Source organism: Lacerta agilis, chromosome 11 (genome assembly GCF_009819535.1).
Source record: "Lacerta agilis isolate rLacAgi1 chromosome 11, rLacAgi1.pri, whole genome shotgun sequence".
NCBI lineage: Eukaryota > Metazoa > Chordata > Lepidosauria > Squamata > Lacertidae > Lacerta > Lacerta agilis.
Genome location: NC_046322.1, coordinates 31606215 through 31630601, shown reverse-complemented (window position 1 = coordinate 31630601; position 24387 = coordinate 31606215).

Sequence of the window (24387 nt, the reverse complement as noted above, 5' to 3'; positions counted from 1 at the left end):
AAGGTCTGTAATACACACAATACACTATATTAAACATCTTGACTGTGTTATTGCTTAATACACAACAGTGGGGCTGTGACACACCATCACTGCTGCTTACCAGGAAGGTGGGGAATGGTGGTGGTGGTGGGGTTGAAGACTGACAGCAGCTCTCAAGGGTTTCTGGCGGGATTATTTCCCAGTCTTCCTTAGAGATAAGATCAAATCCAAATGCAAAGCATGTGTTCTTCTGCTGAGCTTCAGGCCCTCTCCTCCTATGCCTGAGCAGGAAAAACCTGCATGAAAGCAGAAACTGTCTCGAAAGACTTTCAGCTGTGCTTTGGAGTAGGATAGAAAGGTTCCAGAAAAGGATCCCAATTTACTGAACAAAGACTTCTCGTGGCCTAATCCACTTGTTCATTAGATCTGGATTCCTTGTTCTAGTTTCAGGATAGGGGATGACAGTTGGTCCCGTCATCAGGCCTGTTATATAAACGTGGGAAAGGTAATGGCAAAGCCTTTGCCTGATAGCTCATCTGTAATAATTATCTCAGGGTTAGTTTTTTTCCTGTGTAAAAATCTACTATTCATTTTTTTAAAAAAAGAGATTGCAAGAGAAATGATAATAAATGCACATTATACCATTGAATGGGAAAACAAAGACATTTTCTCTTGCTGATAATTTCTTAATCAGTGAATGCCATTCAATTTATCTATTGTAACAGTTATGAAATTGTCAGTTTGATATTCTTATGTATTCTGTCCTTCGTGAGCAGGGCAGAAACAGTTTGCTGCAGCCTTTATATTATTATTTTTATCAGCAGCACAGCATGTGCTGACAAATTACATTGCCTTTCAAGTGCTGGTATTCATTAGATATGATTAGTAGATTTTTGATGTCATTGTGGCCTTGGTATCACATTAAGGAATAAGAAAAAAAAATCTAAATATCTAAATATGCAGAAAGTTAGACAGATGATAGACTAACTTTATTGAGTGAAAGAAGGTAGTTTTATAGGAGTCCCTCATAAATCACGGAGCAGGAGCTTAGGGGCACTTTGTTAACCCTAGCCAGAATCCTGAGATTTTTTAGTTTATATCAGTGAGTAGGTTTTTGTTATCTCATAGTTGCACCCTTAAACTGATTGTTCTCATAATTTGACCTGGAAAAGATAGAAAAGCATTTACCTGGTATGAGAAAGATGATAATGTAGGTACCATATGGGCCTCTTTGGAGAGGGATTAAAACAACAACAACAAGGTGCCACCTAGATATCTCTGATCACTGCCAACTTTTACTTCAGATGGTGGGGAGAGGACTGACAGAAGATCCTCCAAAAATGGCCTCAGTGCACAGGCAGGTTGGTATGGTATGGGAGCAGATATTCCTGATGGCCTCTAGGTCTTAAGCCATTAAGCACTTTGAATTATGCTGATCATGCTCCCAGGGTATATCATCAAGTCACACAAATATATCTATGATAGCAGCACCTCTCACTTTAGTTCCATAAAGCTCCTCCTGACTATTATTTTACATATTACAAATAAATTGCTACTAATCTTTCACCTACTTCTGTTAAAATGTCAAGTGGTCTTCAACTAAGCTTTACTCATGAGTATATTCTAGAAATTAATGAAATGACTAGGTTAAATCCATTAATTTCAATAGGTCTGCCCTGAGAAAACCTTTGTTGGAGACCACTCTTAGTTGCAGATAATGAAATTACATTGGCATGTACCTTTACTGTTAGGCTTCACTGTAGCAAGATTATTTTGGTGTGGAATTACTGCTGGAAGATCCAGTAATATTTCAGTAGAACAGCATTAGTTTTCTCCTTGCTGAAATGGCCATGCAAATAGTGCAGGGGAGAAAATACATTTCTGTTGAAGGTATTGCTGGAGTAAATGACCGCACTTGAAATAGTAGGGAATGGGGGGGGGGGGGTCAACCAGAAACACAACCATTGCATACTATTACAATCAGTTTGATTCTCCTTATCCTTTTTTTTTCTAAAGGTATGCTAAAGTGCCTTGATATTTTCAAGCTTTTCATCCATTTTGCTCAGATTGTAAAAATTCTTCAATAACTGGTTAAGAGAAGCAGAGAGAAATGGTTCTTGGATTAATGATGTTCCTGATATTCCTTGATGCTCCTTATTCTTTGAATTAATGAGATGGAACAAAGTGCTGGAGGTCAGCAATAGGAGTAAATATTGTACATCAATCTGAAAGGAAGCTGAACAAGGCTTTGGAAAAGAGGGGAATACAAAGGTGTAATTATTCATTGTAATTTGATGTCAAAGTGATGTGCACTGGCTTGTATTCCCTTGGGTGGATCAGTTCTTTGCAGAGAACTAGGCTCTGTAAATACAGCTGTGATCTCATTCGCATCTTGGGTAGGGTGAATTATTATGTACTACTAATCTTAGAATAATATACAATGCTCTTTTTAAACTCATATTTGTATAAGTCTTTACAATACAATATATTTTTCTGTCCTCCCTAATCCCCTTTGTAAATCCACCACAGTCCAACATTCATCCCAACAAGTTTTCCCAAACTGATTTTTTATAACAAAAACAACAGCAACAAATCATTTCCCCTTTAGTCTGTTTTATCAGATGTATATCTCTTTTTATTTACTGTATAGCATGCATCCTGAGCATTTGTTGAATAAGTCCACAAATTAATCAAATCAAACTAGTAACAACAGCAATATGTAGCAGCACAGGAGGTATGAAAGCAGCTCAATCTGCTACCAAAGTCAAGAGACTACAATTAAAAAACAGTGTGCTGAATAGCCTTCTAACAACCTCTTAAACCCATCTAATCTCTGAGTCCAATTGTGGGATTGATTTGCATTGCCCAAAATGGCCTGGATTGCCCAGGAAAGTTGTCACATTCAAAGGAATTAGCAGAATTGCTGTGGGCATGGTCAGATCAATTTCAATGCATGATGAATTACACACACACACACACACACACACCACTTTCCCACATACTATGATGGGCCAAGGGCAATCAGATGCCCTTCACCACATGACCATATGTACTGTGCCAAATTGTGTGAACTTGTGTGAAGTGACTCGTAGCCCTTACCATTCAGCATGGTTCCTGATAAAAATTAGCCCAGGAAGGTGACCTCTTTCAATAAGCTTCCTTCAGCTCAGTGCAATCCCAGTTTACTCTTTCAGGGAAACCTTGCTTTAGCGTTCTCTGTCTTTGTTTGCTGAAAAGGTCTTGACTACACACTCACACTGCAGTTTTACTGATGCTCAAACATACACTGTGTTGGTTCAAAGGGTGACATTGTATGACTGTCTTTCTCTCTACGCCCCTGCTGCCAAATTTGAAGCAACTCTTGTGTTTACATAATGGTGGATTATCCCATGCCAAATATTATCCCACAGGCTTTTGGGAATGGTTTCTTACCAGGGTTTTTCCCCCAGTGCATAAGCTTACACTTCTCTAGAGGATCTATCAGATATAAAATAGTGAAAAACTACTTTCCCCCCCCCTTTAACAGTACCGAGTAGGCAATAAACAGAATATGAGCTACAGCTGCAATTTAAACACTGACTATACTGTAGTCATTGTGGAATCCTGCCCTATCAAAATATATTATATTGTTGTTGTTATTATATCGATTATTATTAAAATTTATATAGCACCCTATACCCAGGGATTAGGTACAAATAGGGTACAAATTATATAATAAGGTTTAAGAAGTATACTTAGTCTTGTTAGCAAAAAAAATCCGCTCTGACCAGCTTTCCGTGCAACCTGTGCACATTATAGCTGGATCCAAGGTAGCCTTCCATTCATGGAGGGCATCTTCGATCATAGAAGGGGCTTTCATCAACAGAGACTCCCAACAAGTGGGAGACAGAATGTCACCAAGACCTTCTTTTTCTGCAGTCTCCTGTGCTACTTTCACTCTCTTGGAGCAATTTTGGGAAGGACATGGGGAGAGAGGAGGAATGTTCTATTTCATAAGCAGAAATTCTTGTGATAATGGAATGAGTGCATTGGATAGCAAACACATGGCACTGTATTATCTTTCCCCTCTGTAACATGCCCCAAGAGTTGATAGGCAATGTTACAGGGAAGCTTACTGGGCATTTCACATGTGGAACATTCAATAAAATGATTAGAAGTACTGTATATGCTTACTTTGAAATGGCTTAATACTTTTGCTAGGCAAAGGGCAGCAGTAAGCTGTAAAGCCTTGCTGGCAAGGTTATATTCATTTTAAAGTCTCTAATGAGATACTTTCCACGTAGCAATACAAGACTAGTATAAAGTAGGTAGAAACAATCTAACAGCACGCAAGACCACCACCTAGGCAAAAGTTGTCGTTTTGCTTTTATAGAGGACCATTGTCTGCCTTTAAATAAATTGGGAAAGTTGAGAAGTTTAATGTGCTTTTTTCCAGTGTTTCATATAGTAAATAATGCATAGTGGTTTAACTAGTGTTATCTCAAAACTGATTCTATGCATTTAATTTACCATCTTCTCTCTTTCAAATATTTGTTTTGCTTTGTTTTCATATTTATTGTATGCTATCTTTGACAAGAAATGAATGCCTGTCACCTACCCTCCAACACTTCTCCAGTGAAAATAAACCACAGAGCCTAGGGCTTGCTGACTAGAAGGTCGGCGTTTCGAATCCTGCCACGGGGTGAGCTTCCCGTTGCTTGGTCCCAGCTCCTGCCCACCTAGCAGTTCGAAAGCACGTCAAAGTGCAAGTAGATAAATAGGGACCGCTCCAGTCTGGGAAGGGTAAACGGCGTTTCCGTGCGCTGCTCTGGTTCTGCCAGAAGCGGCTTAGTCATGCTGGCCACATGACCCGGAAGCTGTCTGCGGACAAACGCCGGCTCCCTCGGCCTATAAAGCGAGATGAGTGCCGCAACCCCAGAGTCGGACACGACTGGACCTGATGGTCAGGGGTCCCTTTACCTTTACCTTTTATTATACATCAGGAAGCTACTCCTGCATTGATCTTGCTCCAGACATAGATGCCATATACACATTGACATCTGTCATCTTGAGCCAATTCCAACTTCTCCACCTCACCTACCCTTCCTCAAGTAAATGGAATGAAATAAAATTTTATCTGTAAGCTGCTTCAAGTCCATCCTAGGGAAGAAGGCGGAATGATGATGATGATGATGTGATAAATTCAGAACATACAGAGAGTAAATCCTACTGAACTCAGTAGGACGAGTAAAAATCTTAGGTTTGCAGTGTAAGGCTGCACAGACTTTATCCAGTATCTGGGAGTAGCTCAATGAATGCAGTGGGACTTATCTTCTGAGTAGACAGTGTAATGCTCCTTTACAATAAAGGAATCAATACTCCAGTGTTTCCTAAAAATTGCTGGCTGCTGAAGCATGGCAATTAAGAATTTAAAGTGGATTGGTGACATATTCCTTCAAAATTATAGGAAGGGCTTCACTATTTCCTTCATTTGGTGCAGGTATTTTAATTTCGGTATAAACAGGACTCTGTTTTTGCACCTACACACACACAAGCAAACAAACAAATACATAACACTTTTAATTGTTCTCTGAGAACTTGGAATACATCTGGAGCCACAGCTTCTGCCTGCCTCTTTCACTGTCTGCCTTTCTTTTCCTTCCACAGCTGAGGGAACCAAGATTATTCTTCATCTTTCTGTCTCCACGGTTCCGGTTTGCCTTGTGACCAACAGAGTCAATGGATATGCAGGGAGGTCCACTGTGCAGGGTTTCCTACACTTTCCAGCAGGCAGCTCTTGGCTATGCACAATGTTGTGTATATGTGCTGCCTGTGGAACGTAGCCCTCACATGAACTGTAGTCATGCGGTACTGTGTTGTGCTCAGCAGGATCAGAGGAATATAATTCCAACTTTTTTGTTGTTTTAGATGAGAAGTCAAAATGTTACCTGGTCTCTCACTATTTCCCCAAGACCTCTGGGGGTGTACATTCACCGCAGATCCATGTGAATTCACCACTAGCAGAAAAATAAATTATTCAATTCATATTTAGCACACTGCAAGCTTCAATAAAGACCCAGTGAAGGAGATGCTGAAAACTGACTTAAAATAGTCTTCACTGTTTTGTCTACATTGTTTTTATTCCCTCTGAAAGAATGGCCTGTCTTAAAATTAAAATTGAAATTTGTAAGCCCAGCACTAATTAATTTATATGGTGAATATTTGATCAATCTGTTTCAGAAATGCTAGGATTATTATGAAATATAATTTGTACTACTTCTCAAATCTTTCTCTCAGCATAAGGAAGATAATTTGGTTGCCATGGGTACCATGTGAGAACAGTCAAGATAGAGAGGGAAAGAGAGAGAGAGAGATAAATTAAAACTGATAATATTTAGGTTACCTCAGATATATCTTTTTCTGTAAATAACAACAACACAATAACCTAAGAACTTTAAGGCTAGATTGAAATCTTTTCCCATTTCTTAACCTATTTATTCCTCTACAGCAAAGCTATTGCTGCTTAATTTGCCTGAAGGCATAATTGGGTGTGCCAAGTGTTACTCCTACTCAGAGTAGGCCTATTCATTTCCCTTCATCTCAATGGGTCTACTATGAGTAGAACTTTGTTAGATACAGCCCAATAATTCTACATCGATATCCCACTTCAGAGAGGATCTGCAAACAAAAGTATGCCTGTTGTCATTAAGTGGCTGGATGAAGAGGAGCGGTAGAAGGCACTGGCTCAAAGTCAGGAGATTGGTGGTGGAATGCATATGAGTGGTCAGAGGGAGAAGACGGAGTAGACTGGGAAGAGGAGATGTCATAAGGTGAGGAGGTAACTGAGTTTAGTGAACAAGAAGAGGCAGTGGCAGAAAGAAATCCAGAATCAGAGACAATAGTAGAGGCAGAGAGGAAAGATGCAAAATGAGGCAGACTGATGAAGAAGCCAGAGGTTCACTCTCTCCAGCTCACCTCCCCCCTGGTCTTGCAGGACCAGAAGAGGTATGAAGAGGGTGGACCAGATACAGACACATTGAAGGAGTCTCAGATTGCTTGGAAAGGACCTGGAGGGGAGGAGGCTTAGGCAACTATGGGAAGGCGAGGATTCTGAGCTGTTTGTTTCTTCCAATAAAGTTAACTTCACTGACACTGCATGAGGTATTGCTGGCCTGTTCCTGTCACCTGCCTCTGTCACCTGCATACATTTCCTAGCTGGATGAGAAAAGCATCCAAAAGTGAGTTCTGGGTGCTGGTTCATTCTCCAATCTCACATCCATCTCTCCAAAGAACAGCTGATTGGTGCTGTTACTGACTGCTCAATGCCTACTGAGTACACAAAGTGAATCATCTCAAGAGAGCAAAAACAACGAAGAAAGAGAATTGTACTTCTCCATATAAATCTTTAAAGTAAGCAATAGCATTCACATACAGTGACTCACTAACATTGACTAACACCAATATTTAACTATCCAAGAACCTGCAGTTATATACCGTATTTTTTGCTCCATAAGACGCACTTTTTTCCTCCTAAAAAGTAAGGGGAAATACCTGTGCGTCTTATGGAGCGAATGGTGGTCCCTGGAGCTGAATTGCCCAGGGGCCAAAAGCAAATTGTGCTTTTTATTTTACAAAGAGAAAGGGGAGTGTTGAAAGGACCCGCTCAGCAGCTGATCAGCAAGAGATCGGGAGAGAGATAAGAGTCCCGGCTCCCTTTCAGCCCCGCCCTCCTTTGTTGAATGTGCTGCAGAGGGAGGTTGTTTGTTTCCCCAGGACATGTGACTGGCTGATTAGATTATCTGTCTGAAAACAGTAGAAATGGCTCCCTTTCCTTAGGATTTTTCAGAAATGTGAGTTAAACCCCATAAAAATGGGGCTTTTCCTCTTTGCTTTTCCCCCTTTGCAAAGGAGCTTTGCTTTTCCCCCTTTGCAAAAAAGCTGCAAAACCTTTAGCTGATCCTCAAAAAAAAAAAAAAACCCCTAGGGCTTTTCCCTTTGCAAAAAAAAGCTGCAAAACTTTTAGCTGATTCTCAAAAAGGCCTTTTGCCTTTGCAAAAACAGCAGCAAAACCTTTAGCTGATCCTCCAAAAAAACAAAAAAAAACCCCAAACCCCAGGGCTTTTCCCTTTGCAAAAAAAGCTGCAAAACTTTTAGCTGATCCTCAAAAACAAAACAAAAAACAAAACAAAACAGGGCTTTTAGAGGAGGAAAACCAGAAAAATATTTTTTCCCTTGTTTCCTCCTCTAAAAATGAGGTGCGCCCTATGGTCCGGAGCGTCCTATGGAGCGAAAAATACGGTAATACAGATAACTGTGAGGCTATTTTTATTTACTTTATCTTATTCAGGTTTATATTGCTTTATATTTCAACAGAAATCCCTAAGCAGTTTAAATACCGCTCCCAAAAAAATACAACACAGAGTGATTGAGTTGTCACCATTGTCTCACCAACGAGTACACAAGGCTGTGCCCAACAACCCACAATTTGGGAGGTAAGGTGGTAAAAGTTGTGCTTAAATCTTTTGCCACTTCACCAGTCCAGAACTGGTAGGGACTGGCAGGGCTCCAAAGAGTGTGTGGCAGAGGCAGGGGACCAGGGGAGTGATCCAGGAAGAGAGGACTGGTGATTTATGGGGTGTGACACCACCTGTAAGGCAGGAGCCGGGGAGGAAGGAGAGTCAGGGCACTCTGAGGCAGAGGAAGGCAGGCAAAATGTGATGGAGAAAAAAGGGATGGTTCAGGCAAGGGACACGCCAGAAGATTCCCCACCTTCCCCTGCCCCACTGTTTCCAAGAACCACAAGGGGCTTGAAAAGGGAAGAGCAGAAGTCTCCAGCTGTGGGCACACAATCTTTCAGAGGAGGGTATATAAGCTGGAGGAGCCCCCCCCCCAACTGTTTAACTGTTTCATAGGTCTCAGACCTGCCTAGAGGCTGGAAGCATATGTGTGTGTGTATCAGGAGCACCATGGAATCTGCCGTAAAGTGTATTCTCTTGCCAATAAGAAGTTACCGGTAACTATCAGATGTGTGCTTCTTCCTTATCTGGGATGGACAATGGCAATAATACTGTCCAAGCTCCTTTGCCCCACAGGATTCCAAATGTGTGCTTGTGATGCCAGACAAAATTGTACAGGACTCCAAGTTTAAGAAGAAACAAATGAACTTTCCTCTGAGCATCATATGAATTTGTCTTATTCTGGAGGACGATTTGCCTCAGTCACTGGACATTTTTCCATTACAGCCTCCTTCTTTAACTCTGCCTCGTTTGGTCACATCATTACTGAGAGCCACGGAAATGGAACTACAAATTGTTCCCAGCTTTCAGTTCAGTGAATATCTAATTTGGTGAGGGGCGTAGCTGAGGATAGGGAAGACATAATTTGTGGATCATTTGAAATATGGAGCACACATTAATTTAATTTTGATTTGCATTCACATTTTGTTCCGACATTTGACATTTTAAAAAGTCTGGAATTGTTGATCAACAGAAGAAGAAAAATCAATACATGCTTTAACAGGGTTGGTCCCCCCCCCCCCTATATCTGAGATGAATTTGAACAGTTTCATTTATAATGGAAATGTCCATTTGGAGCAGACAGTGAGCAAAAAAGCAACAGAAGACCTGCATTTTTACTTACCAGAAAAGTCAACTTATGATTACATTCAGCTTTTCCAAATGATTCTTTGATAGAAGCCACTGAGTAGTTTGCTGGATTTGAATATCAGAGGTGGAAGTTCGAATCCCATCTCAGCTAAGAAATCACAAGGCGATCTTAGTAGACTACCATTAATAACCAGTGTCTTGTCCGTGAACATTTTTGAAATGAGTTTTAAAGTCCAACCTTTTCCTGCTCAGATCCTAAAACATTTGGGATAATGTAGCAGATGACTATCAAAAAGAGGCATGGAAAATAATGGTGTGTGGGTGTATGGGTGTATGGATGTGTGTATGACAAGTACAGAGAAAGACATCTTTTTTGAAAACCATCCTTCCCTACACACACACACACACACACACACACACACACTATACCATAGCAAAGATTATATATAATTACATAATTCTCATTCTTCAGAAGAGACAGTTGCACTTAAAAAAAGGAGTAGTATGCAGATGAAAGCAACCCAGCTAATTTGAAACAGTTCAATTTAATTCTGAAATACTAACTTACTGGAAGACCAGCTGTTCCCCTCTTTCCCCACAAGTGTCAATATATGATTACTTCTGTAAGATAGTCATTATTGCAAAGCTTGAAAAGAAATTAGGAAGAGGGGCTGTCAGTACATTTCATGGCAAGTCAAAAGATGAGTTAGCCAGAGAAAATAAGAGATGTTGCAGAGGCAGGAATGGTAGTAGTTCTTTACAGCTCTAGAGTCCCCAAGTTCAGCTGGATCAGGTAAAAGACAAGTTCAGCACCCTGTTTCCACACTGGTCAATCAGACCTGAGTGTAACAGCACCCTCCGCACTTACAATTTCCAAAAATTGGTTTTCAAAGGCATGATGCCTCCAAAGGTGGAGGTAGAACATAGCCATCATGATTACCAGCTGTTGATAGGTTTTTTTCTCCATTAAATCTAAGCTTAACTGTGAATTTCATAAAGTAGTAGCTGTATTATACAATTTGCATTCTTTTTCTTAAAAAAAAATTCCTATTGCTGATAATGGGAGCATTCCCACTAGTGGTAATTGCTGTGGGGCGGGTGAGGAGGCAAGGATTCAACTTCCCCTCTCCATGTACTGTGATCCTGACCCAGATTTAGACCCATGCTTAATTCTGAGCAGGGGAAAAAAGCACATACTGTACATAGCTATGTAGTAAACATAGTGTATTATTTGACTCTTGGGTGCTGATGCAATAAACGACCATTGGTTTGGCTGTGTAAGGTAACTTCAGGTTTTCAAATTTTATCTCGTCTTGTTAGCATAGCCCCATTATGAAATTCCATAGAATTAAAACCTCTCCAAAACCTACAGATGCAAGAACCGAAATAGAATACACAACTGTTAACAGTTAACATTTGATCATACATAAACACCTTTTTACACAAATAACCAAGCTTTGAGTGTCATTATTTTTTTAAAATGTGAGATGAGATCACTTCCAGATCTTGCAACAATATCTGGGAATAATTTTAGCTCCCAAATCTTGTATTTATCTAAGCAGAACTGCATTTTCAGAAGCTGTGTTTTATCCAACATTTTACCTTGATCTTTTATGGGCTTAAAGCCCATAAGTGTGTCAAATGGTTATTAAGTGGCCATGTGGCTGTAGCAATATTATGCTACCTTTAACCCTTAGAGATCAATAAAGAGGGTATGACCTTTATTTCTTGTAGGTGTCAAGTGTGTTCTTATCATCTCCAGGCTAAAGTAGTTTATTGCACCTATCTTAAGTCAACCCAAGAAGAGCTATTGGGAGCCATAGGGTAAGATTAAAGACAAATTGATTAAAGTGCAACGCTTCAGCAGCATTGGTGACAAGCACTAACACAAAAAATGCTGTCAAAAAGATGGACTTTGACCTTGCCTCTGCCACAACGGTTAATATCAACTGCTCAATAAGATGCTCTTATTGTTAGGCCTTGAAGATAAATTCATTCAAATCTCCCGATAGTCTATTTTCAGTGAAAGCGTACCAGGGAGGAGACATTGGACTCCCTCATTGATCAATCACAGTCTGAACTAGTGAGAGCAAGTCGTGGCCATTCCTGGTGAGTAAATTTGCTTCAGCCATTCTTTGGGAGCACTTCTGTCAGCTGGTCTGGGCTTTTGCCTGCTAGCCAAGCAGCAGGCTGAAGAATTCCCTCACAGGCAAGGAAGCACCCCAAAAGGCTTTCTGTGGAAGCCGAGGATGCTTTTTTCACATACAACTATCCTCTCGTTTTGACTATGTCAGACCTGCTTCTGAGGAAATTTGCAGTGTTCTTCTTGGCAACGTTTCACATGTACAGAACATGTGAGATGTCATGGGAACCAAATGACTCAGGTGCAAGTACACCTTGAACAAATGCCAACTCAATATAGTCCTCAGTTCTAGGTGTCACTATAGGGCTAGGTAACTCACTTTTTGTGTTTGTCTGTCTTTTTTTCCTTTTCAACTCATAAATGGCATCCTGATTGGACTTTCAGACTCTGAATGTTTATCCAGTAACTCACAATTGGACAATTTGCATAACACTTGCATACATTGAATTGTAATAGCATCCTTGTCTAAAGTGCACCTGGTAAAACTCACTAACAGTTATAATTGGAATGATTACTGTCTCATTCTTCAGTGCCATGGCTTTGGAATTAAATATAGGGAGAAAGCAAATTGATTTAAATTGCATTCAAAATGACCCAGACAACTTTCTTTAAAATATGGTTAAAATGGCTCACTAATTCATATTCATATTCTTAAAGAGCTGGTGACAAACTAGAAGATTTCTAGGTTAGAATAATTTTGTTTTATTTATTTTTATTAAACACATTTATATATGATATGTATTGCCATAGCATGGAAGATTACTGTTATATTGAGGAGATTAATAATAATAATAATAATTTATTATTTATACCCCGCCCATCTGGCTGGGTCTCCCCAGCCACTCTGAGCGGCCTCCAACAAAAACTAAAATACAATACAAAGTCACAAATTAAAAACTTCCCTAAACAGGGCTGCCTTCAGGTATTTTCTAAATGACAGGTAGGGCTCTGTGCAGGAATTGCCCCTCTCATGCCCTGATAATGTCAAGAAACCCTGTGGGCATGGGAATTCTGCTGGTTAATTCTGTTTATTCCCTGCTATTTCATAAAACTGTAGTTTCTCATAGTTATAGTGAGACAGCACTATGTGGGAACTGTGACCTAAGCTTCCGCAAGGATCTCACACTACCACCCGGAATAGGGAGTGCTGGTTAGGGTTTGGCACAAGAGCTGCTGAAACAGCAATTCAGAAAAAAAGAAACAATGTGAGTGTACACACACACACACACACACACCACCACCACCACCACCAGTTCCCTTTCTATCTGCAGTTGTGCTGCATCTCAAACTGCATTTTAAAACTCACCCATTTTTTTAAAAAAGCACAGTAGTCTGGGACCTGGAAATTGTTAATGGGTGGAGCAGCTGCCCAAATGGAGACTCTTGTCCTGAGAGTGTGCATGCCTACCTCTGGATCTGTGTATCAATGAACTGTGGGAAATACAAATGAGTGAAAAAGTCACTTCCTAAAGAACACAGGTAGATAAGCAAACTTTAACCGCCCCTTTCCCCCTTTGTATTGTCAGCACTCCATCTGAAGATCCAAAGCAAAGTCGCTTCTGCTGAATTAGATTGCCCCATCATATTGCAGTGGACAGATTTCACGGATAAATCATAATGAGGACATGACAGCATGACACAGCCCATGTGTCCTATTATGCATTCAAACATGAGCTCAGAAATAGACTGCCTGATGAGTTCGTAGATATCCACGTGGAGCGATGAAAGTTTGCAATTCCAAAGGGACAAGGGGAGGAGCAGTTGAATACTAGAGGAAGTCAATTCCCCCTTCCTCCACAACAAAACTACAATTATTTGAAAGGGGGGATATACTATCACTCTACTCTATCGGCTTTAGACCCATTTCAGTCCAGTTTCCATCCTGGTTTCGGTACCAAGACGGCTCTGGTTGCCGTAACAGATGATCTCTGTAGACAACTGGATTGAGGTGGGTCGGGACTGCTGATTCTCTTAGATTTGTTAGCAGCCTTTGACATGGTCGATCATGATCTTCTGGACCACCGCCTCACCGATGTGGAGATACAGGGCATAGCTCGACAATGGCTGTGCTCTTTTATCTCTGGTTGGGGACAGAGGGTGGCGCTAGAGAGGGAGATGTCATCGTGCCACTCCTTGGTGTGTGGAGTGCCGCAGGGCGCAATCCTCTCCCCGATGCTTTTAAACATCTTTATGTGCCCCCTTGCCCAGATTATCCAGAGCTTTGGGCTAGGTTGTCACCAATATGCTGATGACACTCAGCTCTATCTGTTGATTCTGTTGATGGATGGCCACACCGACTTGGCCTCGGGCACACTGACCAGATGTTTGGAGGCTGTGACTGGATGGTTTCGTGGGAGCTGACTGAAACTAAATCCTTCGAAGACAGAGGTCCTCTGTTTGGGTTGTGATGGCATGGGGATGAGGGACCAACTCCCCTCTCTTATGGGGACCCAATTAGTGCCATTGCCTTCTGTTAAGAGCTTGGGTTTAATCCTTGATGCCTCCCTATCCATGGAGGCACAGGTTACAGCAACAGCCAAGGCGGCATTTTTCCATCTTTGCTGCATCAAGCAGTTGGTCCCTTACATTTCCTGCCCCAACCTGGCCACAATGATCCATGTGACGGTCACCTCCAGGCTTGGCTACTGTAATTCGCTCTACGCGGGGTTGCCCTTGAAGCTGTCCCAGAAACTCCAGCGGGTGCAGAATGCTGCAGTGAGGCTCCTCACAGGATCCCTGCCATGGGAGCATATTCACCCAGTGCTTTTCCAGCTGCACTGGCTCCCGGTGGAGTACAAGGTCAGGTTTAAGGTGCTGGTTTTGACCTTTAAAGCCTTTCGCGGCCTAGGACCCTCGTACCTACAGGACCACCTCTCCTGGTATGCCCTGCAGAGGACCTTAAGGTCCATAAATAGCAACACCCTAGAGGTCCCAGGCCCTAAGGAAGTCAGATTAGCCTCAACCAAAGCCAGGGCCTTTTCAACACTGGCTCCAACCTGGTGGAATGCTCTGTCTCATGAGACCAGGGCCCTGCGGGATCTGATCTCCTTCCGCAGGGCTTGTAAGACAGAGTTGTTCTGCCTGGCCTTTGGCTTGGAATCTACCTGATCCCCTCCCCCTCTTTCCTTTTCCTTCTGTGATGGAACTCCTATTTGGGGACTTCCCTGGCTTTTTTCTGGCCCATGTAGGACCAATCTGGATAGTTGGCCTTGGTGAAGATTTGACGCTTTCTTCCCCAAACAGTTTTTTGATTTGAGTTTCTACTGAAATGAGGCTGCACTTTAATGTTGTATTTTAATCTTGTTTTTAAGTTGTATTTTAATCAATTGTTTTTATAACTGGTGTTAGCTGCCCTGGTCTTGGCTGGGGAGGGTGGGGTATAAATAAAATTTTATTATTATTATTACTATTACTATTACTATTACTATTATTATTATTATTATTATTACGCTCAATGCACAAGGGGATAAAAGGAAGATAGGGAGCCTGCTGTCCATGCAGATGTTGCTGGTCTCTAATAACTCCCATCAGCTCCAGCCAGCATGACCAATAGTCAGAGCTGGTGGGAAGTGTAGCCTAATGACATTTGGAGGGCTATATGTTCTGCAGTCCTAGACTTTATTTATCAGTCATTTCTGAATTTCTCTCTTCTAAGGTGGATATAAAACTAGATCAATTGGTGTGTGTGTGTGTGTGTGTTTGTGTGTTTGTGTGATAGCTTCAGTCAAAATTCTCTGCAAAGCTACCTTACATCTAACAGGTTTTTACTGTCATAGCCAACGGATTGATCAGAAAATGGCAATTTGTGCCGTAGGATATAGAAGAAAAGTAATGGACTGTAACCTTTTGCTGATCTTTACAAAGAAAAATATTCTGCTGGGAAACTACAGTGCTTATACATCTAACTAGATGAGAGATCTAGAACAGGATATTTCAACCTTTGCCATCACTTTTCTCCTTGTGGATAGAAAGAAAACTCAAAAATAGATAAATTGAAGGGAACAGGAACAAAATGTTCCTTTTTCTTATTTCTCTTTGTTGTCCATGACACTCTCATGGAAAGGATTACAGAATCTCAAGGGAGGGCAATATCATGGTTTGAAAAAACATTGAACTTGGAAGTCCAAATGAAGTCTTTGTCTGGATTCCATAGCTATCGTGTTTGTTCTGATATCTTAGCCTTCAGAAGGTGTTTCCCCCAGTAGTTACTGGTTGTTTCATGCATTTATATTTATATCTTACAGAATCCATAATACAGATGTTTAAAAATCTCAGACCTGGTCAAGTTCAAAAGCAACTTTTTATAAAGGTGTGATTACTCTGCAGTTAATTTTAATTATAGTTTTTTCTGCATGTGTATCTATAGCTATATATGAACCCACCTTATTTTTCATAAACGCAAGTCTGTGACAAAGACCATCAGCAAGTTTAATCCCACTGATATTCAAACCAAGCAGCAAGGCTCCGTAATGCAGTTATATAAGCAAATTGCAGAATCTTAATGGATTTTTAATGAACATAAGCCAGTTTGGCACTCATATATGCAAGGTATTCAATAAAATGGTAAGCATGGCTGAAAACATCTTGTTATTAGATGTCATGTTTGGAGCGGCTGGGACCTTTCGCTTTAAAGAATCTAAACAATTATTATCAATTCAGAAAGAAAATGTCCATGCAAAGTTAATTCAAATGTCTCTTAAAATTAAATTGGGATTCAATCTGGCAACTTGATCAATCTCCATGTTGCAAACTAGAACTTGTAGTTCATTATGTGTAGTTAATCTCTGGGGAAAGAGAGAAGGGCTTCTTTCCAATGAAGAAATAGAATTAATGAGCAAATAAAGACCAAACTCATTTTTCCCTATCTGATGCAAGCCAATGCTTCCAATTTTTAAAATGAGTGTGGATCAAAATTTAAATTATTAGAGCATCGTTCCAAATTATAGTTTCCCTGGCTAATTATTCATTTCTTTCTTGCCTGTGAATTAGATGATTTTAACTTTGAAAAATTAGGCAATGAAAGGCAGTCTATTCTGGTACTTTATATGCACAATCCCTGCTTCCAAAAATTCCTAATTTATAAACACAAATAAGGACCGAGAACTGATAAGATCAATGTGGTTTTTTCAGGCAGTTCTTATAGTGAACCTAGGCATTGCAGTGCATGCTGAAAGGCAGAGCCCAAGTGTCACTTATGGTAGAGTCATGCATACTGCCATGGTTTATGCATGTAATGCTGAACCAAACTGGGTTGGTAGGACCATGCCAGAGAGGAACTCACAGTTGCTTTATTCCTCTCTAATCCTTTTGCTACTGTGCTAAATTAAGCCAAGGTGAAGTTTTCTGCTCACAAACCATGAGCTGTAGCCAAGGTTTGTTCTTAGTGTGATTTGTGAACCAGGCTACTGGTGGCGCTAAACAGCAGTTCAACTGTTGTGCAGTGGAAATACTTTATCCTAGACTACTGTGTATGGCAGACTTACTAAAGGGGTGGGGTGGGGGTCAGTAGTTTAACAGCAACACTCAGCACTGTGTGGTTCTCCAGGCTAGCAAGAAACAAGGGAAGGAAGTGTTCCTGATGCTTCAAGAAGTAAGGGTCATAATTTCATATGTGTGTGAATTTACTGCTATTCTCAACCACAAGCAACCTGAGTGTTTTGCTTTAGGCTGGAAACAGAGAACTGCTGAAATATTTTCAAAAACGGGGAATTCAGCAAAGAGTTTCTGTGTTCCAGTGTCCCTGGATATAAACGGAAACCTAGATAGCACTTAGAAGAGCATAATCTATTCACAGTGTAACCATGTAAATGGCTCCGCAGAAGTAAATCCAGCACTGAGTTTAAAGGAAAGTTGGTAGAGGATTGCAGCATACGTCCCTGACTTCTTCTTGTGCTCAGTGTTAAGGATGAGAGCAATGCACATGTTCACATGACCCACATGAGATCATGGAACCCCAAAGACACATTTTGGGGGGCAAGATCGTGGTGTGAAATAGCAGTGCCTAAAATGGTCACCGTGGTCTTGCCTGAAAATTCAGGGACACTTGCAGGGTATGCTTCTGTCCTGTTTTCTAACATTCCTTTCACACCTGTGGTACTTGTTGCATTATAGAACTGTGGCTTTTCAACCAATATACCAGCATGTTGTACCAAATTTCATTCACATCAGTGAGTGTGGCGTGATGCAACAATGAATGTCATTGGACAACATTGTTACACTCTTTTCCTTTCTATGCTTGCCTGCTTCTGTTTCCCCATGATCATCCATGAAAATAGGAGATACATTCTACTTTACTGCCCCAAATTTCATCTTTTACTGCCATGTTTTTTTTTGTGTGTTAATGGGTTGCAAACAGATTTGCGTGGAAAGGCGGAGTCCCCCAAACCCTAGGCGACCCCCAAGCGGAATAATGACACAAGACAACGTGCTATGGGATTAAAATTGGCCACTACTTTATTAAGATTCAGATGTAGGGAGACCTTGGATCAGACATTGGGCATTTATCCTTCCAGGGATCTGGGAAACATCAGGGTTATCCAGAATGTGTGGGGATTGGGATGGCTCTGGAGAACATATGTTCAAGCAGAGAGCCTACCCCCCCGTTTTGCCGCCACTGGTGGGGGAGAGCAATGACAACCTCTCGGCGTATGGACAATGTCTCCCCCAATACCCCTTTAATGGGGAACCCTGTTATCGCCGGCACACTGGGGGCGTGGAGTAACTGCCCCATGCCCCCCCATTTAGGAAGATGACTAAAGGATTCTGCCCAAGGCCTGAAACTGCCAAAGTTGTGATGAATTGCTATGGGAAAGGCGAAAACTTTCCGGCCCTTCAACAGCAGCCTTGACATAGCAGCACCTGTGTGCCTGTGTGCCTGTGGAAAAAAGGTTAACCTGCAAAGTAAGCATTAATTGAGGGAGTGGAAGGTGGGAGAAGCTCTGGAGCCGACTGCTGCTTCTCAGGTAGCTACACCCTCTATTGTGTGGGCTGGGTAGTCCCTCCCCTTACCCTTACCTTGGGAATGCCTCCCCCTGGTGGGATTGGATGGTTAACTGGGTAGGCGGAGACCCCAGGTCTGGGGGAGGGCGCAGCCAGCCAAACTACCAGGTGTCACCCAGGAATTCAGGGGGCTGCGCGCGGCTATGCAAACGTTGCCCCCCCCATTTGATGTGGGGAGTGGTCATTTTCTAGAAGCAATTAACAAAGAAGCAAGCACTAAACTTCCACTAGATTCTGCTAAGTTTCCAGAAGTCACTTTTACATTGCGTGAAAGCTCAAATATAAATGCAGAAATTGACAGGGAAATGTCAGAGGGAAAGAATAAACTTCTATGTGAATGCAGCCTTAGCAGGATTCCAGTCATTTCAAGTTCAAAAACAAAGGTCAGCACCAAAGATGTTTTATATTGTTGGTTGTTTGCTGCTGCCTGGCAATTGCTCACAAGTTCTGAGAATAGTAATTGTTTTGATGGATTGTTTTAGATGCTACCAAAAGCAGATGCGCAAAGCAGTTACCCTGTGAATGCAAGCAGGTTAATAATTTTGTATGGACAAGGGAATCTGCTACTGTTACAAGTATTTCATGGCTCCAAAGGAAAAATATTGCTTATATAATCATAGTAATTGTGAGGATATGTAACTGGGAAAAGGAAGCTAAAGCTTACATCAGTAGGATCCTTTGGGGGCTTTGTAATTATTTTAAGATTAAGCGCAGCCAAGCAAAAATTGAGGCTCGGCACAATCTATGCAAGAACAAGTGTTGTTTCCTGCTGCTAAAATATTTAAACATCACTCATGTTATCCATACCTATGTAGCTCAGCATTTCTCTTTGTTCATCAAGACTTCTGCAGTTTTCTATTAAATCTTACCCTAGTAGATAAGCAGATCTCTCTCTTTTTTTCTGCAAAAGCCCTATTTTATTAAATGACTTATTCTACAAAATTTACCCTATGGTTTGTTAAGTGTTCATGCATACAGATAGTGTTTCAAGCATGGAAAAATATTAAAATATGAATCCAGATATTCTTGGGCAGAATTATAATTGTTCTGTAAATCTGCATGAACAGGGACAGTCAGAAGGAAGAGAGGAGAGGTGGTAGGGCTGTTGGTGCGCTGCTAATGCACCAGTGGAACCAATCCAGTTCTCCTGCGAGTGCATTCACACTATGCAGACCTTACTGTAACAGTGACCTACCTGCAAGGAAGCCAGCATAGTGGGAGGTGAACTGCTTCTGATTTCATATAGTCATATGAAAGAACTGTGTTGTAAAATCATTCCATTGGGATGCAGTAGAGTTGGAGACAGGAAACAGGGTCACTCTGTTGGTTCTGCTGAGAGGTGAGCTGCCTTAGTCTCTTCCACTCCCTCAACTGCCACTTTCCAATAGCAATTCCATCAGGCTGCAGCCGAGGAAGAGATGGTAAGCAAGACCACTCCAACAGAATATATTTTGGGCTCCTCGTCTTCTGAACTGTTCCCATCCCAGCTGTCCATTATAAGAACTGGTGCCTGAGTTTGCTTTTTTTTTCAATCTTCTTCCCTTCCTCATCCACTCCGCCACCATTTTTGTGCCGTATCTTCAAACCTGGAAGTAGCATCTGTCTTTGTTTCATTGATTTGTAAGCCACTTGGAATTCTTTTCATATGAAATGCAGGGTGATTATTTTTTCTTTTAAAAAGCAACAATTGATTTCAAATTGATTTCAAATTGCTACACACACACACACACACACACACACACACAGTCATACCTCGGTTACGGCAGCTTCAGGTTGCGTTTTTTCAGGTTAAGAATGCGGCAAACCAGGAAGTGTTTACTTCCAGGTTCACGGCCCGCACACACGCAGAAACGGTTTGTGCATGCGCAGAAGTGTTCTACGCGCTTTGTGCATGCGCAGAAGCACGCTATCGCGCTTTGCGCATGAACAAAAGCACTGCTCTGGTTGCAGACTTTTCAGGGTGTGAACGGTACCCTGGAATGGACCGTGTTCACAACCAGAGGTACCACTCGTGTGTGTGTGTGTGTGTGTGTGTGTGTGTATACATACTGCTAAACAGATGCATAGTATGTGACCATGCCTTGTGACTCTTTAGGAATAAATTTGTTTGTGTAGTGATATCTATCCTATAAAATATATTGTAATATTGTCACAACTACTTATGACCCATCTCCTTATTTCACAACATTGATTAAACTACTTGATTATTCCTATAAAAGTCTATCCTATCCTTTGATAGGCTCAGTTGGAATGATCACATTTGGTATCCCAGAAGGGAAGATTGCACTTACTGATAGAAAACATATTAACTTATCTGCTTTGAACGTCTGCATGTAATTTATGTCATAAACAAGGAAAATGATGACACTTACTCCATCAATGATGCTATCATGCTTATCACACTCAACATACAAGGAATTATCCTGCTGAAACTACTTAAATGTTTGATGTGCTTCTACTGCTAAATTATTTCATACACATTCATTGTATGATAATGAATAGCCGCCTCCCAATCTGCAGTTTTAAGCTTTATGGTCAGTAATTACAGTGAAGTCATCTATTCTTCTATCTGTCAAAACACTCCCATGCCCATGGATCATGAAACTTAAAGCATTTCTTTCTTTCTTTTTCTTTCTTTCTAATATTCTCAACTGTGCAGTGGGAAACGAAGCAATCTGTCACAAGTTGATTTAAAACTATATTCAAATTTCAAGTTAGAAGGTTAACTTTGAAGCAGATTCAAACTGGGTGAATGTTCCCATTTCCCAAAGTCACTCCAAACTGGTGGAGGTTTCCAAGGCTGCACATATTAATATAGATAATCATCAGTGGTTGCTGGATTTTTTAAAAAAAAAAAAACAGGAGCAGTAAGAATGAGGAACACTTTTCATTTTAACTTTAGCTACTCGCTAAAGTCTGATCTTCTGGGTTTTGAGAACAAGCTGATGAGAATTGAAATAGTCCTCCTAGGTTTACAAGTAGGAACAGATAGGAACCGGGAAGAAATTTGATTCAGTTTGCATTTAAAGGTGAACTTACCTGTTTTCTTTTCTTTCTGAAACAATATATGAACTGAAATACACACACCCTTTGGAATTTGCACTGCTGTGAATTTTGCATTGCAGTTCTCCAGCAGAGTAATGTACACAGAAACGCAGATACTAAGGGACAGTGTGCATAATATTAAGATGTAGTAAAGTCTGACAACCTGGATGGTTTTTAAAAAGCACTTAGACAAATTCAAGGATGATAAGACTAACAATGGTTTCTAAAAATGAGGACTATATACTAGTTCAATGATCAGAGCACCATCCTCTGAATATTACTTGCACAACAACAGGAGAGGCCTATTGTCCTGATGTCCTGTTTGTCAGCCACTCATAGGCATCTCATTGGCCAGTGTAGGAACAGAAAACTGGTGTACACAGGCCTGATCGATTGAGGCTCTTTCTATGCTTAACCCCACAAGAGCCCCTCCTCCCTGACTTCTGCCTCTGATTAACCTAACCATCTGAAACCCATTGAATTCTCATTACTTGCACAAAGGCTGCGTCATTCAGTTACATATCTTGGTTTAGGAAGGGATGAGTCTTCTGGAGGAAGAACTCAAGTACAAAGCCCTACTTTTGAATATGGTGACCCAATCTGAGTCAGGCAAATCCTTCCTTAAGCTTCTCCTGACTTGGCCTTGCACCCCGACTCCATTATTGCCGCTTGCAGCCAGATGCGGGGGAATCTGGCAGAAGTAGCTCACCAGAGGGTTTGGACTGTGCTAGTTTACCAGAAGGTTAATAGGAGGGAGATTGTGAGGAACGCGGCAGCAGAGAAAGGTAAAGGTCAGTGCTCTGCAGACACATTGGCAGGAGCACCGAATTGCCACCATTGGTGCATTTGCACCACAACAACCTCCCCAATGCCCCTCTCACTTTCTCTTTTGTTGGGGTGCTAGCATGGTGCAGCTGCCCACCCACTGAGGCCAGTGCCCCGTCCCCCTATTCGCTTTCTGTCCTCACATATTCATCAAATTCTTTTTTTCTGTATACATTGTAATGTTTATTGTTGCTATGGTCATTGGCTAATGCGAATAAAGTTTTATCTCTCTCCTCACATATTCAGACTGAACACTTGTTGATAACACAGATGATAAAATGGCTGCATCGGTGAGGGCAAGCAAAATTGGAGAGGAACAACAGCAGCCATGAGTCACCTTCTAGCTGAGACCAATTACATTCAGGACTCTGTTATATATCTTCAGTCTACATACCTCCCCAAACTAGAGCCATAAGATTTAAATTGAAGCATTTTAATAAAGTAAAACTTTGTGGAATAGTACTACAAAGGCGCAGAAGGAAAAGCAGGCATAGTTGTAAAGCACGAAAGAAATATATGTAGGGAGCTGACATAATGAGGAGAATGCAGATAATGGAACCGTGACAGAAAAACATTAGAAGCTCTGCAGGACGACAGGGGGAAGAAGTCAATCTATTATTATTCTATTAGCAAATGGCTAACTTCTTAACTAGATGCCAAGTTTAAAAGGACAAAGGAATGTTATTCATTTGGTCCTAATGCATAATCTGAGCCTGCTAGGCTGAGAAGAGCAGAATGGAAACCCTGTCAGGGGTTGGACAGCACAATTCGTTTAATATTAACTCTGGGCAAGACAGGCATTTAGTAAGTATTTAGCACTCAAAGAAAGCCAGCTCTAGGCTGAAAGCGAACATCTGGGGTGATTATTGAGGCATTCAAATTATCACAGGGTAAATGATGGGCTCATTAGAAACGGCGAGATAGATCTTGAAGATGACAACATATTCAACAGGTCTTTTTTTGACTCAGACCATCTTTTAATATTGATAGTGATGAGATTGTGGTGGTGATTAAAAGTGGCTAAGCTTTGCAGAGAGACACTATGAGACACTCGTGGCAGACCCTTCCCACTGCAGATCCTTTTTTTTGCTTTCTTTTAAACTGCTCCAGAGGGTGGGCAGGGCACATGAGAGGCAGTGTGAGAGGTGATGTTGGAGGAAGGAGATTGATTGATTGATTGATTGATTGATTGATTTAAGTTCTATACCACCCTTCATTTGGATCACAGTTCCCCCTGTGAAGGGAAGGAGACTTTCCATTCAAGGAGTACTGGTTAAGATCCAGTATCTATGTTGAATACAGAAACACTGAAGGGTGAGGTGGTGACCTGTGGCTGGGTGGAGTACCACTGGGCTTGCCACAGCTGCAACACCACAGTAAACAAATAGAAGGAAAGGATGCTTCTGCCATTATTGTTACGCGTGTATTTCCAGTTAGTTGGTTTTGTTCAAGTTATATAGGACTAAAGGTGCCTACATCTTGTTTCAAGTCACTGAGAGCTTTTCTTTGCATAGTTCTGCAGGGTCGCAAGTGCTAGGAACACAAAATAGTATTGACTTTTCTGCTTGGAGGTAGGACTTTCCCTTGGTGTGCTTCCATGCCAGAGAACCACTGCAGACTGCTGATGCTCTAAAGCCCAAGCATATGAATTCTGGTTCAGACTTTCTCTGGATATACTCCAATCCACTTGGTTACCTATAACAGGACCAAATAACTTGATTTCAATTTTAGAAATGTTATATTGGTTGTTCATTGAGCATGTTACCTGACATTTCTAATTGTTTCAGCATGGCCAAGAGCCTAACCCTTAAT